Source organism: Epinephelus moara, chromosome 4 (assembly GCF_006386435.1).
Source record: "Epinephelus moara isolate mb chromosome 4, YSFRI_EMoa_1.0, whole genome shotgun sequence".
NCBI classification, from domain to species: Eukaryota; Metazoa; Chordata; class Actinopteri; order Perciformes; family Serranidae; genus Epinephelus; species Epinephelus moara.
Window position 1 is genome coordinate 4669629 of NC_065509.1, and position 15376 is coordinate 4685004.

Here is a 15376-nt window from a genome sequence, read left to right on the forward strand (position 1 = left end):
CTTAGATGCTGTTGCCAACTACAAACCAGAGACAGCCTGCATGTGCGTCATTATGTGTGTGAGTTTTACTCCTCACCTGAGTAGAGGTGTGCAGGTGACTACGGTTGGGCTGCTAGAAATTTTATTTTGGTTCTCTCTCCGAAGAATGACTGAGAGCCACTGCTCTGCTGTCAGCTGAGAGAAACTGGGAAAATACAACGTGTGGATCAGTGGCGTAAGGTTTGGTGTGAAGGGCCTCAGTGCATTCTATTATGACGGGCCCTATGCTATTGTGCACTTATCGTCTTGTCACATGACCAGATTTGACATTGGATAACATCAACATACATATTACCAGACAATCACCACTGTATATCTGTACATGACAAAAATACCAAAGAAACTAAGCTGAATTTAACAGTTTTAATTGTTTCTTTTAGTTTATTTGGAATAAGCTTATAATTTGGTTATAGATGCTATTGACTTCTTTTTTTTACCAAAAACAGAGGAGAAAAAAAAACATTAGAAACATTGGAAAGATGTGAACTGCCCATTGGTTTGACAGCCCATTGGTTCGACATCCCATTGTTCCTACCATATTAAACTCATTGTTCTGAAGTCCGTTCCGAAATCATCATGATGCCCTGTGGTTAAGGTCTGGTTAGGTTTAGGCACAAAAACCACTTGGTTAGGGTCAGGAAATGGTGTGGGTTAAAATGAAAAAGAAAGTGACAAACACATAAGCCGTGAGCCTGCTCCGCCTCAAGCCGGTCGTGGCGCACCATATGCCCGCCGCGAGCCGTTCAGCACCGCAGACAGTCGGACTAATGGGATGTCGAACCAATGGGCTGACCGCAGACAGTCGGACTAATGGGATGTCGAACCAATGGGCTGTCGAACCAATGACATGGACCCGGAAAGATGTGTTTGTCTTTTTCAGTGGCAGATATAGCAGATGACACTGTTTTTAATTTAATAGGAACACAGGCATATTTTCAAGTTGGCAGTTACTCATAAGGGCCCATTCTCCACCCAACACATTGTTGGAGGGCTCACTCTCTCTATGGGCCCTGCCAACTCATGGGCCCCAGTGCAACTGCACTGTCTATATTTATGCCTCTTTACCTATGCATATTACTCTGTGAATTAAGGATTTATTTTGCCCAAACCAGAGTCGGTGACTATTGGAACAGTGGACTAATCAACCACGGCGGTTTTAGTGAGTTTTCTTTTGTGTGTGTGGAGTTTGAATGAAGTGCTTGATTATATCGGCAATCACTGGTTGTTGGGCTAACTGTGGCTGGTTGTTGGGCTAACTGTGGCCAGTTGTTGGGCTAACTGTGGCCAGTTGTTGGGCTGACTGTGGCCTGTTGGAAAATCACTGGAGACCTTCTTCAGGATTGCGAAGAGAAACTGGAAAAACAACCAAAGCCAGCAGGGGGCAGATGATCATTAAGTGAGTATTTTTGTCACATCACGCTATGTTGTGGGCAACAAAGTAATGGCTTTTGGCTGTGGTGGTGATACACAGCTACCAGGCATTATAAAATAAGGTGTGTTTGTTGCTGATAACACCAGTGTTATTAGTCAAACAGTGAAGTAAGTTATTTTCAGACGCCCGTGTTTGAGACACCCACCTCCATGTGCTGGAAACATTTGGGGAGTATTTGAGGGCTGAGTGTCAGGAGCTCAGATGTAATGCATCCTGGTACAGGATGTTTTATTTTATTTTATTTGCATTATTCAGGTATGAACAGACCATTGCAAAACAGTTCCTAAATTGTACAGAGACACTAAAAATGGAGTGGAAAGACAAAGGGAATTTGTCCTAAAACTGCCACGTCTGCACATTGTTTTAGTAGGTAAAAGTACAGAAGAAGCCAAGGATGATGAGAGTTTGCCCAGGGCACTGCGATTAAACAGGGTGGGGTGGAGGTCTTGGGACAGACCTCATTGACCCTGGGGGCCTCTGTGCTGTCAGGAGCATTTAGCCTGGATTGGCTGCAAGCTCTCCCCTGTGGTTTTCATCAGACTCACAGGGACAGGCACCTGTCGGACACAAATGACAGCACACACTCTACCATCAGCCCACCTGCCGACACACTGCCAACAATAGAATTCCTACAGAGTGATTCTGGAATTGTTTAGTCTATAAACTGGATTTTTTATTGCAGTTTTGGCTATCATTCGATCAGTAACAGAAACACTTAACAAAATGACTTGCTAAAAATCAGTATGTCAGCTACCAGTCTCTATATACAGACTCTACATTCAGTGAATGTAGAGTCTGTAGGCAAACCCAGGAGATCTTGCCTCCGGAAGAAGAGCGGAAGAGCCCTGGTTTCCGGTTGTAGGCTGTTTGTAGTCCGCGTGATACTGACCAATCACGTTTGAGGCGGCTGCAGTTGTTGCCAGGTTAAGCGGTCCATGCGGTGAACTAACGAGGCGGAAGATAATTGGCGTCACTGCAAACTCTGAATCCATCGCAATGGTTCAGCATATTTACTTATAAACGGAAGTCGGAAACGGAAATTCGCCTCCTCTGCCCAAATCAAACCGGAATGCCAAAAAATCGGGGGGGTCTGCCCCCAGAGGCTGTATCGCCGTCTGCCGGAAGTCAGATGCCAAATACAGCCGATGGGTTCCGAGAATGGGCAACTACACACAGCTAAGAGGACTGTACAATTACATGAGCAGAAAGGTTTAAACCAGTAATTTACACAAACTGTCTGAATTGTTCAGTTACATTGTAACCTTGGTTCTTTGAGTGAGGAGATTATCTCCCCACCCAGCAGTTATATCATAACTATGGGAATTATCCCCATCTGGGGTAATCAACATGGAAAATGAATTATCTTTAAGACACACCCCTTTACATGACCGGCATGCACCAGGCTATAAAAGTCCCACCTTGAGCATGCACCCACTGATTAACATTGATTGGAACAGGTATCGAGCGGCCTTGAGCCTGGGGAGATAATCTCCTCACTCAGAGAACCAAGGTTACAATGTAACTTTACATTCTCTATCGTATCAAGATTACCTCCCCACCCAGTAGTTATATTATAACGATGGGAACCCTTTAAGACACAACACGAGGGGCCCCGGGAGACACAGCAGATGTAGGTCCACCACTTGAACATCTAGCAACTGCACAGACCTCCGAGAGGGTGGCACCCCACCACAAGGCCCACGAGGTAGCTACACCTCGTGTTGAGTGTGCCCACGCACCCTCCGGTACTGGCATGCCAGCCCCTCTGTAAGCATGTTGAATTGTCTCCACGAACCAATGAGACACCCTAGCCTTCGACACTGGCTGGCCATGGTACTGGGCCTTAAAGCAGACAAAGGGTTGGTCTGTCTTTCTAAATGCTGCATTACACCAGACATAGACCTTTAGAGTTCTAACAGGACAGAGATTTGAGTTTTGTTGACCCTCACTACCCTCCTTGAAGGGGTTGTAGAGTTCCAATGGATTCAAATGAAAGTCTGTGAGTACTTTTGGCAGGAATGCAGGGTTTGTATGCAACATGACACCAGCGTCATCCGGCAGGAAACGACAACAGCTCTTATCCACTGACAGAGCGTGCAGTTCCCCCACTCTTTTGGCTGATGTCACTGCCAAGAGAAAAAACACTTTAAGAGACAGACACTTAATTTTGACCGACTATAATGGCTCAAAGGGTTCCTGCTGCAGGGCAGCCAACATCTGACCCAGGTCCCACGGTAGAATGGCTGGCCTCCTGGTGCGCGGTGAAAGCCTCTGCACACCCTTCAGGAACTAAGAGATGAGGCTTCAGTCACCATCTACAAGCCTTTAATCCCCTATATCAGCCTTGATAGCTGCCACCATGGCTCTAAGGGTTGATGGTGATTTTCCTGCCTCAAGCAGCCCCTGCAGGTACCAAAGCACCTCTGGGGCTGCACATGTCAGTGCATCGATCCGGTTGGTTGTGCACAATGATGCAAAGAGCTCCCAACCGTAAGAGTATGCAGCCCTCATAGACGGTACCCGAGCACTCTGCATTGTCTGAACCACTGACTGCGCAAGTCCCAAGCCTAGCAGAATGGCCCTCTCAGGGGCTAGGCCCAAAGTTGGAGCCCCTGTGGAAAGGGATGGAGCAGGGCCCCCTGAGCCTGACCCAAAAGGTCCCGCTGGACAGGGACCTCCCATGGCCTCCCAGGAGAGGCACCACCTCTGAGAACCATGCAATGAGGGGCCAGTTTGGGGTCACCAGGATCAGCTGCACTTCCTCCTTCTGAACTCTGCAGCAGATTTGGGAGAAGAGTGAACGGGGGAAATACACACAGCAGGCCTTGATGCCACCATAAGACCCAAGAGACAGAGACACAGCCACCTTGTGACCCTGGCACCCAGTCGAAAATGAGAGCAGCAGGTCCTGATTGAAACCTGCCTCTCCTGTGACAGCATCACCAACCCAGCTCTGGCATCCAGCCACATGCCTGGAAACTGGGTGGCCTGTGCAGGCTGGAGACTGCACTTTTTCTTGTTAATGTGCAGCCCCAGACCCCAAATATTATCCAACAGCACAGCCACATGATGGTGGCACAGATCCTCTGTCTGTGCACATAGAAGCCAGTCGTCTAAATAGTTCAGTATCCTGAGACCCTGCTGCCGCAGAGGCCCCAAGTCTGCATCCATGCACCTGTTGAAGGTGTGGGGTGCCAGTGAGATACCGAAGGGGAGGACACAGAATTCGAAGGTTTTTCCCTCAAAGGCAATCCTGAGAAACCTTCTGATTTGAAAATAGGCGACCTTGAGGTCAACGGTTGCAAACCAGTCATATACCAACCTGCTAGACCCTGGACACGGTCAACATTTTGCACTTCAGGGGTCTGAGGAACTTGTTTAGCCCCCTGAGGTCTAAGACGTCCCATCCCACTTCGGAACAAGAAGATAGCGGGAATAAAACCATGCCTGCTGATCTTCTCCCTTCACTTCCCTTATAGCTGACTTCGCCATGAGAGTGAAGTTTTCCGAGTGCAGGACCTCCCTGTGTTGGTTGTCTGCAATAATGGAAAATGCAGCCAGCCTTGTCAGAGGAGGAGTGCTTTGGAACTGTAAATTCCCCTGGGTCATTGCTGAAACAACCCAGGGGTCTGCTTCCGGAGCCTCCCATGCCGTCTAAGGGCAAGGGAAGGCTGGGGGTGATGTCCCGTCAGGACTGAGACGTGGGCTTGGGTGACCCCTGGCTACTGCCACGTCCTCTGCCCCGTTTAGACTTGTTGCGCTGTGCTGCGTCCAGCCGGCCCTGCAGATCTTCCTGCCCCCAAGCAGGCTGAGGTTGCTTGGGCTGCTGCGGCTGAGGCTGCTGCTAGCCCTGACCTCGCTTCAAGGTGCCTAACACCTCCATAGCACAGCGACTGGCTTCCTGGCCCTGCTGAATCATCATGGATGCATCAGGCCCACACAAGGCAGATGGCTCAACAGGCAGTTTGAGCAGACACGCCCTATCCTCTGGCTGCAACATGGACTGTGAAAGCCAGAGATGGCACTTGGCCACCCAAAAACTTGCCATAGCACTGCCAGCCGCTTCACCCTGCTCTCTCATGAGCTTTGGAAGAAGTGAGAAGACACGTAGTTCGGCTATTAGATCTGTACTACACCCCTCTTCTAGCTAGCCAACCAGATGGCGCTAGTACAGGGACCGTATGGCAGCTGTGTTTGCCAGCTGTGTCTGGACTGCCATGGCACCATGCTTTTTTCTACTCGGGCAGTTCACCCTGGTGTTGTAAACCGACTCCTGACCATCTCTTCAAAATCAGAAAGGAGAGGCACAAGGAACCGTGTGGGTCACCCCCGTTTAATCATCCAAACAGGAAGGGGCAGGACCCTGACCAGCTGGCATGTCAAGCCAGCTTGCTGTCATCTCTCTGTCCTGTTTCTTTTTTTTTTTTTTTTTTGGAGAGTGCACTCTTTTAACTATTGCACTAATGCTGCTAACTGTCTTTAATTAGTTTGCGTGAGCCAACAGATGTTAGTGTGGCCACAGTATGGATTATTTTCTTTCTGTCACCGGCAAGGTGACTCCGACAGGTGGAGATCAATGAATCAGTGGGTGCATGCGCAAGGTGGGGCTTTTATAGCCTGGCACATGCCAGCCACGTAAAGTGGTGTGTCTTAAAGATTATTAATTTTCCATGCCACTTACCCCAGATGGAGATAATTCCCATAGTTATGATGTAACTACTGGGTGGGGAGATAATTTCGTTACGATAGAGAACATATATTTTGAGGTAATGACAACTGATGAAAGTTAACGTTCTTATTCCAACTTGTCAAATATTGGACTTTTAAATATGGTGTGCTAGGTATCTTCCTTCCGTCTGTTGTTGATGTTCTGGGGTGCCGTGTCAAATTACGCTTGTTACATGGATTGTGTCTTCTCAATGTACGCTTCTGTTTTCACAAGAAATGTACAGTTTCTGCTTGTCACATAATACTTACAACATCAGTAAAACACCTTGTATTTACGTTTATTTTCGTATGCAACAAAAGTAGGTGGTTAGGTTTCGGAAAAAGACATCATGGGTTGGCTCAACATTCATATGGGAAGCGAACAGTTGGCTCCCAGGTGAAAGTCCGGGATTTGTTGGAGCCATCCACCTCTCCTCTTGCCTGCACTACAGGGACTTTCCATCGACATATTATGTTGTTAACAGCTGCATTTCAAACTGACGCTGACCGGCCGTGTATCATACTGCCACTGAAGGTGCCTTTTGCATCTATGTCTGATGCTAAAATCACTGACCTAGCGATGGTATTTTACAACTTGGAAATGAAAAGCCCTGTTTCCACCAAACACTTTTGTTATGTTACCTTTGGAATCAAAAGTAACCCTTCAGACGTGGTACGTAGATCCTAGATCCATTTGGTGAAAAATAACTAACAAACTCCACAAATCCATTCAGCAGCTCCACCATCCACAGTCAGACACACACAGCTGCTTGTTTAATGCTGAATCACAGCTCATAACTTGCACCAATGGCTGACGCTGCTCTGGTGTGACTGTTTTTGCTGGCTAGTGAAACATCCTAATGCAAACTATGTACTAGAGTTTACCAGCCTGTTGCTCATGTGACATTTGAAAATAATTACAAGCACGGCTGTTCTTGGCTTTCACTGTCTGAAAGTCCAACACAAACATTGTCATCACGTGTCATCAACAAAAATAAAACATAGATTTCACCTTAGTTTTTATTATCCAGATCTATTTTTAGCTTGTCATCGTCCTTGTTTTTGTCATGGATAAAATGTCATTGATGAAATTTTTCATTATAGTTTCCATCAACGAAATTAACACTGAGTCACAGCCAGGGGGTTATGACTTATAACAGAGGTGAAGTGGCTTGGAGTTAGGTCCATCTGGCAAGTGTCACCAGCCAAGACATGACCCTAAACATAGTAAATGAGAATTAAAGTGTATAGATGGGACAGACAGACAGATAAATGAATTGATAGATGAAAAATGACTTACTGTTGGTCATGGTTTGCCCATATTTCCACTACATAACTGAATATTGGCCCATTTTAAGCACCCCACCAGCACATGATCATTAGAATGATATAACACACACTGTGCATAAGATTATGGTGTTTAATACTTTATAGGGCAGCTGTCCAGTTAATGACAAAATATTTAATTGGAAGCTATTTGTCTTGTGCCTGTATTGTGAGAAAAGTACATCTTTGCTACTAATGATTTTATAATCTTCTTGTAATACATCACAGTGTCTGAATACTGAATCTTTTTATTGTACTTCTGCCAAATCACAGTGTGGAAGAGGAGAAAGTTATTCATTTTTGTACTTCTTTAGAGCAGCTATGATTCGTTTTTAAACTACAAAATCACACATATGATCAGATTTAATGCAATATCTTGCAATACTTTTTGTACATAAATATTGAGTTTCTGTTTTGAATTGCTGTTACCAATCCCCATGAAACCCCATCCCAGTGTAGTGAAGGGGAGGACACACAGGGTCTCCATACAGAAATTATTATTGAGCTTTTCAATTCTTTTTTTGTTTTTGGAGGTACACTGACCTTGTTTACAGTGAACCTGAAGTACCTGGATGCAAAATGTGCTATTTGCCTATAGACAAACATTAGGTAGCTGGATGGAGAAGGTGTTATTCATGCATGACCAAACCTAAAGTGGTGTAAGGGCAAACATGAACAAGCAGGATGCAGTAGGCAGTGTTTGACCATGAGAGTACAACCTGGTCTCACTCTAAAGTTGTCAAATACCAGAGCTTCGTCAGTGACTTCTGCAGTCAGACACCAACGAAAAAGCTGTCCTTCTATGTCGGTATGATACGCAACCAGTAACCGTTACTGGATAACATGGTGGGACAACAATGAAACTTAATGCAGCCGAAGTCTGAGTGCAGTGGGTGGTTGGGGTGGTAGATGGGTCCACTGACTTTCACTCGGGAGGCCAGTACACTTCCCGTAAGATTTTTAAGCCAAACCTTATTTTTTCCTAAACCCAACCATGTGTGCATAGGAAAAACATAACCATGTGCGTTTGTTGCTGAAGGAAAAAAAGGATATCTACGATGTTGTACTGACATAGTGTGTTTATTTTGAAAGAGACTGTATGCCAACCGTACATTTCCTGTGTAATAGGAAGAGTATTTTGAAGTGAAAATTGCCACAGCGTTCCAGAACATCAGCAACCAACGCACCCAGGGTACCTTGCATGTCATATCTCGACATGGAAAGCCCATGACCAAATATTGATATGTGACGAGGTCAGAGTGAGAATGTGTTGGAGGGTGCCTGCTGCAGATAGATGCAAAATGTGTAGGCAGAAATGAAGTAGTTGGTTGCAAAACATGTTTGCTCATGAGCAAAGTGAAAGTCTGATGCTAAATGTTCTGTTTGTTCTGGACATTCGTGAAAACAATGTGAACAACAAGTTAGCATTATGTGCATCATTCTCATTCATGAGCGAAACCCTGGGTGCTAGGCATGTCATTAGTGTCACAATGTCTGTCTGTCCCTTGCTCCCTGTCTACAGACACCTCCCACTTTCCCAGCCCTGTGTTGCCATTATTGATGCATCCAAAAGATGCCCTCAGACTTTACCACCTGACCTATCTGCTCACCTGTTTCCATTTTCCCTCATCAGCTCTGCAGAATGTAACAGCCCATTTCCTCTCATTTCCAGCCAGATTGTCAGTGATGCTTATGTCTCCACTTTGCAGCCATCTGAAGCCAAACCCTAGCCTGAGCCTGACTTTGTTCCTGTCGTTTTTGTTGTTGTTGCTTGTTCCTGTGTTTTGATCTGTTCGCCTGTTACTGACCATTGCATCAAGAAAATTTTCCTTCATGCTTTAGTACCTGCTGGCCTTGCCTTGTGTGCCTTGTGTGTGCAGCTCATTCTCATTCCCAGGGCATCAGATACTGTCGCTTTGTCACATGCTTGTGATGTTTATACCAAAACCACCCTTTGGTGTCTTTATGAGATGCACCACCAAGAACTCCACTGTAAACCACAGCAATACTTGTACGTCCGAAGTTTGTGTACCATGTGAAACAAAAAGTCAATGTTTATTAATATTACCCCACTTAAATATCTGCGGCTGTCTGAGACCAAAAGTCAGTATGACTGTTTCACAACATTAACCACGTGTTACAATGTGTATCAGCTGTGTGTCACTTATGTTTTCTTAAGGGTGTCCTTTTCATCACTATGAGATGCCGAGGGGCGTGACAAAGCGTCTGTATTTGACAACTTGGGAAAGAGGTTGAAATTTGACATCTGACTGTTTATGAGCAAATCTGAAGAATGCAGAAAATCATTTGCTCATTTAAAAAGTGATGCAAAATGCAAAATTAGTGCATGACAGAAGCTGAAGTTACAGTATGCAAAATGCATTGTTTGCTCAAAAGCAAACCCTTAGGATGCAAAAAGTGTTGTTTTCTCATGAGCAAACATGACAACGCTGAATGCAAAATATGCTGTTCAATCATAAGCAGGTCCAACATCAGGGGGTGGTCAAAGGGTACACATGACCCTGGCCCAAGGCCAAGGAGGGGCCCATGAAGAGGTCTATGGTTGAACCTTAAATGGGATCAAGTACAAAAATTTACTTACTGACTTAAATCACTGACAATAAATGTTATATGTATTTACATGATAAATAAATGTAATTTTATAATTAAAAGGCATTTCAACATACCATCTGATATTCCCCCCTCTGCAGGTATTCTGAAATGGTACGATCCATCTCACTTGGGTCAGAGTCTGAACAAAAGATGGCAGACAAGATTATAAAATGTCCAAAAAATGTTATGAAGATTCCTGTGCTGCACTATCTAAGTTTCTTGAATCAATTCATGGGCTCATGGGTTCAAGGAATTGTGTGTATGTGTGTACAATTCCTTCATGAGAAACAGTTTGTTGAGTAATACTGAAGGAAAAAATAGTTTATAGTATATAGTGTTTGGATTTCCATGAGTCTGTGAATGGATTCATGACACTTGGATGATGCTGTCAGGAATTTTCAGAACAAAGTTTTTTGGACATTTTATACCTTTTTTGCTGTCTTTCCTTCTGCCTCCATTCAAGTTGAGCAGTGATGTGCTTTCATGTTGTCTCTCCTTAATGCCATTGGATAGAAATCTTTTTCTAGCACCACAGAGAGCCCAGGGAGGTGAGTACTTTATACAATTTATATTGGTTTTTAGGTGAACTATTCCTTTAAAGACGCTGGATGCGAACATGTAATTTGCTCCTGCAGAACTTAGATCTTGTGTGTGGCACAACCTGAATTTCTGCAACAGTGATTTGTCCTGCACTCCAGCAACTATAGAGGATATATTTTCATTTGCACAGGAGTTAATACTCTGTAATCTGAGTTAGTGTTTTTGTCTGTGACTGCACCTTGTCCTCAGATATACATTGGTCCCAACCAACAAGTTGAGCCACACATTATACTGAGTACGTAAACTGTTAAGTAAAATCTGGAGCTTTACTTGAGTCAAATGTGGTCAACGTGTCTTTGCATAGATGAGGCAGGAGACGAGTCGGGATGGAAGGCAGAAGATGAATAAGACTTAAGGAAAGGAGAAGTGGGGGTGAGAGCAAGAGAGGAAACGATGTGGTTAACAGGAATGGCAGAGAAACAACATTATTTTAAGTCATAGTCGTCTTTACTTCAAGTAGATGGAGTGCGTCTCCATAAGCCCCGAGCGCTGCTCAAAAGCACGAGGAAGCCTAGAAAGCCTGCTTTGAGTGTGCCTCAGAGAAACGAAAAGCGTAATCTACTTTCCCTCACTCTCCCTCCCCCTGAAGCATAACAAAGAGCCTGGGAAGAGTGTTTGTGATGCTAATTCCGCAGGAATAAATATGCAACACAATTTTCAGACGCTTTAAGAGAGAGGAAAAGACGAAGAAGAGTGGTGATGGAAAAAGAAACTGTGCTTTAGGGGGCTGCCAGGAGGGAGTAGACTAATCCGTTAACATAGCCCTCATATCCAGTGTATGGAGGAAATGGGAAATTAGAACATGTTGCTGGTGAAATGGGAGAAAGGTTGAATAGAATGAAGAGCAGCCAGTCTCAGGTGTTAAGGCTGGGGACAGGGCAGTGGCTTAGTTCTGCTCATCTTGTGTAAGATGGATGATTGTGTCACTGGAAACAATGCACATGTGAAAATCAACATGCTCTAAACCACTACTGCAGTCATCTTTCAGCGTGTTACAAGGAAAAGCCATAATGGTACGGGGCAAAGTACTTAACATGCCCTGTTGTCTCTGAATAAAACTTTATATCTCTATATATCCTGGGTGGCCTGTTTCTCTTTTCTCACCTTCCCAGCCAACCCTGTCTCCGAGAAGTAATGTTTGTATATTACTACATTGCATTCATAAGTACCAGTGTTATTTTTGACAGCTATTTTAGATTTAGTCTTGGTCCTGAGATGAAAATGCTTAATAGTTTTCGTCACATTTTAGTCATTTTTATCTTTTGTAGTTTTAGTCTAGTTTTAGTTGACAAAAATTCAAAACATTTTAGACTTCCTTGGCTTTGGACGGTGTGGCTGCAAGTCAGTCATCAGAATGAGGAAATCAACTCAGTTTGTAAACTCTCCTCCTGTTACTTCTTCTGCTAGCTAGCTGCTAGCTAGCACAGAGGTCATCCAGTTTATTTCCTTTACAGTGGTTGGCAGGATGCTAGTTCACCTGGTGCCCATCTTCTCCATCGTTTCCTTAATGTTTTCTTTTGTTTACATTTGAAAACCTTGACCTAGCTAGGTCAAGGTAAATCCCAGTTAACACTTAATGTTTTTAGGAAGACCAATGTCAGAAATGCTCAATGAGAGAAAATGACATTGAGTTACAGAAGCTAGAGGAGGCTAGCCATGACATAACATCATGCGAGAGATAAGTCAGAGCTAACGGTGAACTAGCATCCTGCTAGCCACTGTACAGGAAATAAACTGGATGACCTCTGTAATATCTGTAATATCCTTTGATTTGCCAAAACAAAACCCTAGACAGCACCATTCAGCCAGGTGACTCTTTTACTATATGCAGATCTGACAGAGCAGAGGATTCTGGTGAGAGAAGGAGAGGAGGTGTATGCTTTACGGTAGAGTGGCACTGCCCATGTTTGGGAGGGGCATCTATGCAGCCATCTTGTTGAAGTCGGGATGTGCAGAGAGTTGAATCATTCCACAACCAGTAGGCTAATCACAGTTTACCAGGACCATCTGGAAACATGGACAATTATTAAAAAAGCAGTACCCTACAATATAAGAAGATGCAATATATCACATTTCCCTGGAGTTGTACCTTGTAATTCCATGTGACAGTAAATGGATGATACAGCTCCCAATCCACTAGGTACTTCCATCAGTTTAACTTCCATGTCCATAATATTTACCAATGCTACCCCCTCATTCCTCTGCTCGCCCATTAATTATCTTCTGTCAAGCTGGTGACATTTAGACTCCAAGGGTCTGAGGCAGTGGCGATTGCTCTAAGACTGCAAGGGAAGCTCAGCTTCCCCTAAAATGTCAAAAAATAAGTGGTCAAATATGTACTGTTGTGTTTACATTTCATTGACTAAATATGCGCTAGAACGCGTTCAACTTTTGTTCAGAATCAGCTACTTATCACAGGTCACTGACACGACTTTCTTCTCATTCATTCCCGTAGCGTCACAGTGCATTAAACAGTGGAAGCTCAGCGTCCAAAGACTTCAGTGGGGAAGCATAGAGTGGGTTGTTCCATTGCAGCGAAACTAGACAGTCATTGGATAAATGCTCGGTTTTGTCCCGCCCATCGGACGCTCAGCGTCTCTGTGGGTCTATGGGGCAGTGGGCTGGCCTCGGCTGGCCTGGACGCTGGGCTTCTGCATGATGATTGGATGATCTGTCTGAGGCTGAATCCCTTTTTGACTGATAGCGAAATGAGCGAATCAGCGATCTAGAAATATAAACCACCACCGGAGCATTTTTCAAGTTTCATTCCGTTGTTCCGAGTTGATCTGGAGACTTTTCCAATCCTCTTAGTGACTTTTTCTTTGTTAAAAACGACTAGCGACAAATCTAGCATCTTTTTCTGGTGTTATTGGAGACTGTACTCGTGTTTGGAGACTCTGACTTCTGTCGCTCCGCAGTTACTGTCCCCAACGAGCAGCGGGCGCTGCTGTGAGCCCCTCCACCATCCCAAAGCACTCACAGGCGGTCACACTAGCCTCGCGCAGCAGCCCCAGAGGGTAGAATTTACATATAAATAAACGGACACATTTTATGATATAGGCCGAAAATGAGCTTCCCCTCCTTGAAAGACCAGCAGCCGCCACTGGTCTGAGGCTTATGGGAAATGGTGTTTGTCAAAGGCCACTAAAAACAGAAATGTTCATTAACCAACATTATTGGATTGTTTCCTGAAAAATATTGTTTTATAAGCACATTGATGAAAAACATGACATAATATTAGTAAGCTATTGTTCCAAGGCTAAATTTTTAGTTATTTAAATTATTACAAATGCTAATGTGATTTTAAATGAGGTCGGCCATAACATACCCATGTGTTAAATATGCATGGTTTGAAATGGCAAGCCATCGTCATTTGGAATCCTATCAAAACACTATCAAGACATTTTGGCATGACTCCGTCTTCTTGCTCTCCGAGGAAAAAAACAGGAAAAGAAAAATGACAAATGGGTCTGAAATGGGACCGGCTTCAAGGGGGGAGGAAAAAAATTTGATTTAAACCTAATTTGAATAACCCAGATCTAAGATGATATACTGCAGTGCATAGAGAGGTGATAGCCCAATCCGTCAGTCGAGGGGTGGGTGTGTGTGTGTGTGTGTGTGTGTGGTGGAGGGGGGGTTAAAGAGGAGGGAACAGGGCGAAGAGATGAAAGGAGGAGGGAGAGGGGATCAAGATGAGAGGGGCAGGGAGGCTGTAGAGGTGAGCAGAGAGGATCGAGACGGAAGATGAGAGGGGAGGGATGTGGGTGAAGGAGATAGCAGCTCCGCCGGCAAGAAGATTAAAGCCACTTCCGCACTGCGTTGGCCCCATTAATGTTTAACAAAACGCCCGAGCACAGAAAGATCATCTCCCCCTCCTGTGATCCCTTTCAACCCCACTCTGGGCCACACAAGACAACGTGGCAAGAAGACACTGCGGATGAAATATTTACAAAAGGCAATCATTTGTTTATATCCCTGACATGAATAATTGTGATTAATGTTTTATTCATGCTGTATTGTTTATTGCCTCCAATCTGAGGAGAATAGGCCGCCTTTTGAACGTCAACTGAGACAGCCAATTATGGAAGTATGATCCTTTTGTGCTACAGTTTGAGAGTGAGCCTTTTGTGGCTTGTCTTTCAAAGAAACAAGGAGCTCTCGTTTCTTTTGCCAGAGGGGGGGTGGGGGGTAGCGTCACCGTCTCTCTTAATTGGCTGACACTGAGCCTTCATGAAAGGTGGGGAGTGCTGAGGAAGGGGAGGTGGAGAAGAAGAAAATGAAGGGACAGAGGAAGACGAGAGGGGCCCAAAGGTATACAGAGAGGTGGTAAAGACAGTGTGTAATGCGTGTTTACTGAGCCGTGCTGATCACAAGTGACATTCAATTTAACTGTGGTGACAGGCAAAAAACCTATACAGCATGCATGCACACTTATACTGGAGTTAGTTCAGAGGAGTCCAAGAGTCAAGCTGAATTCAAAACAGTTTACCAAAAGAGATTCCAAACTCAGCATTTGAGCAATCTGATAATTAGATACAGATCACCACATTTTCAGCTTAAATGGAACATTGGTCTTTAAAAGGTCAGTTCACCCAAATCTCTCTCTCTCTCTCTCTCTCTCTCTCTCTCTCTCTCTCTCTCTCCCCCCTCTCTCTCTCT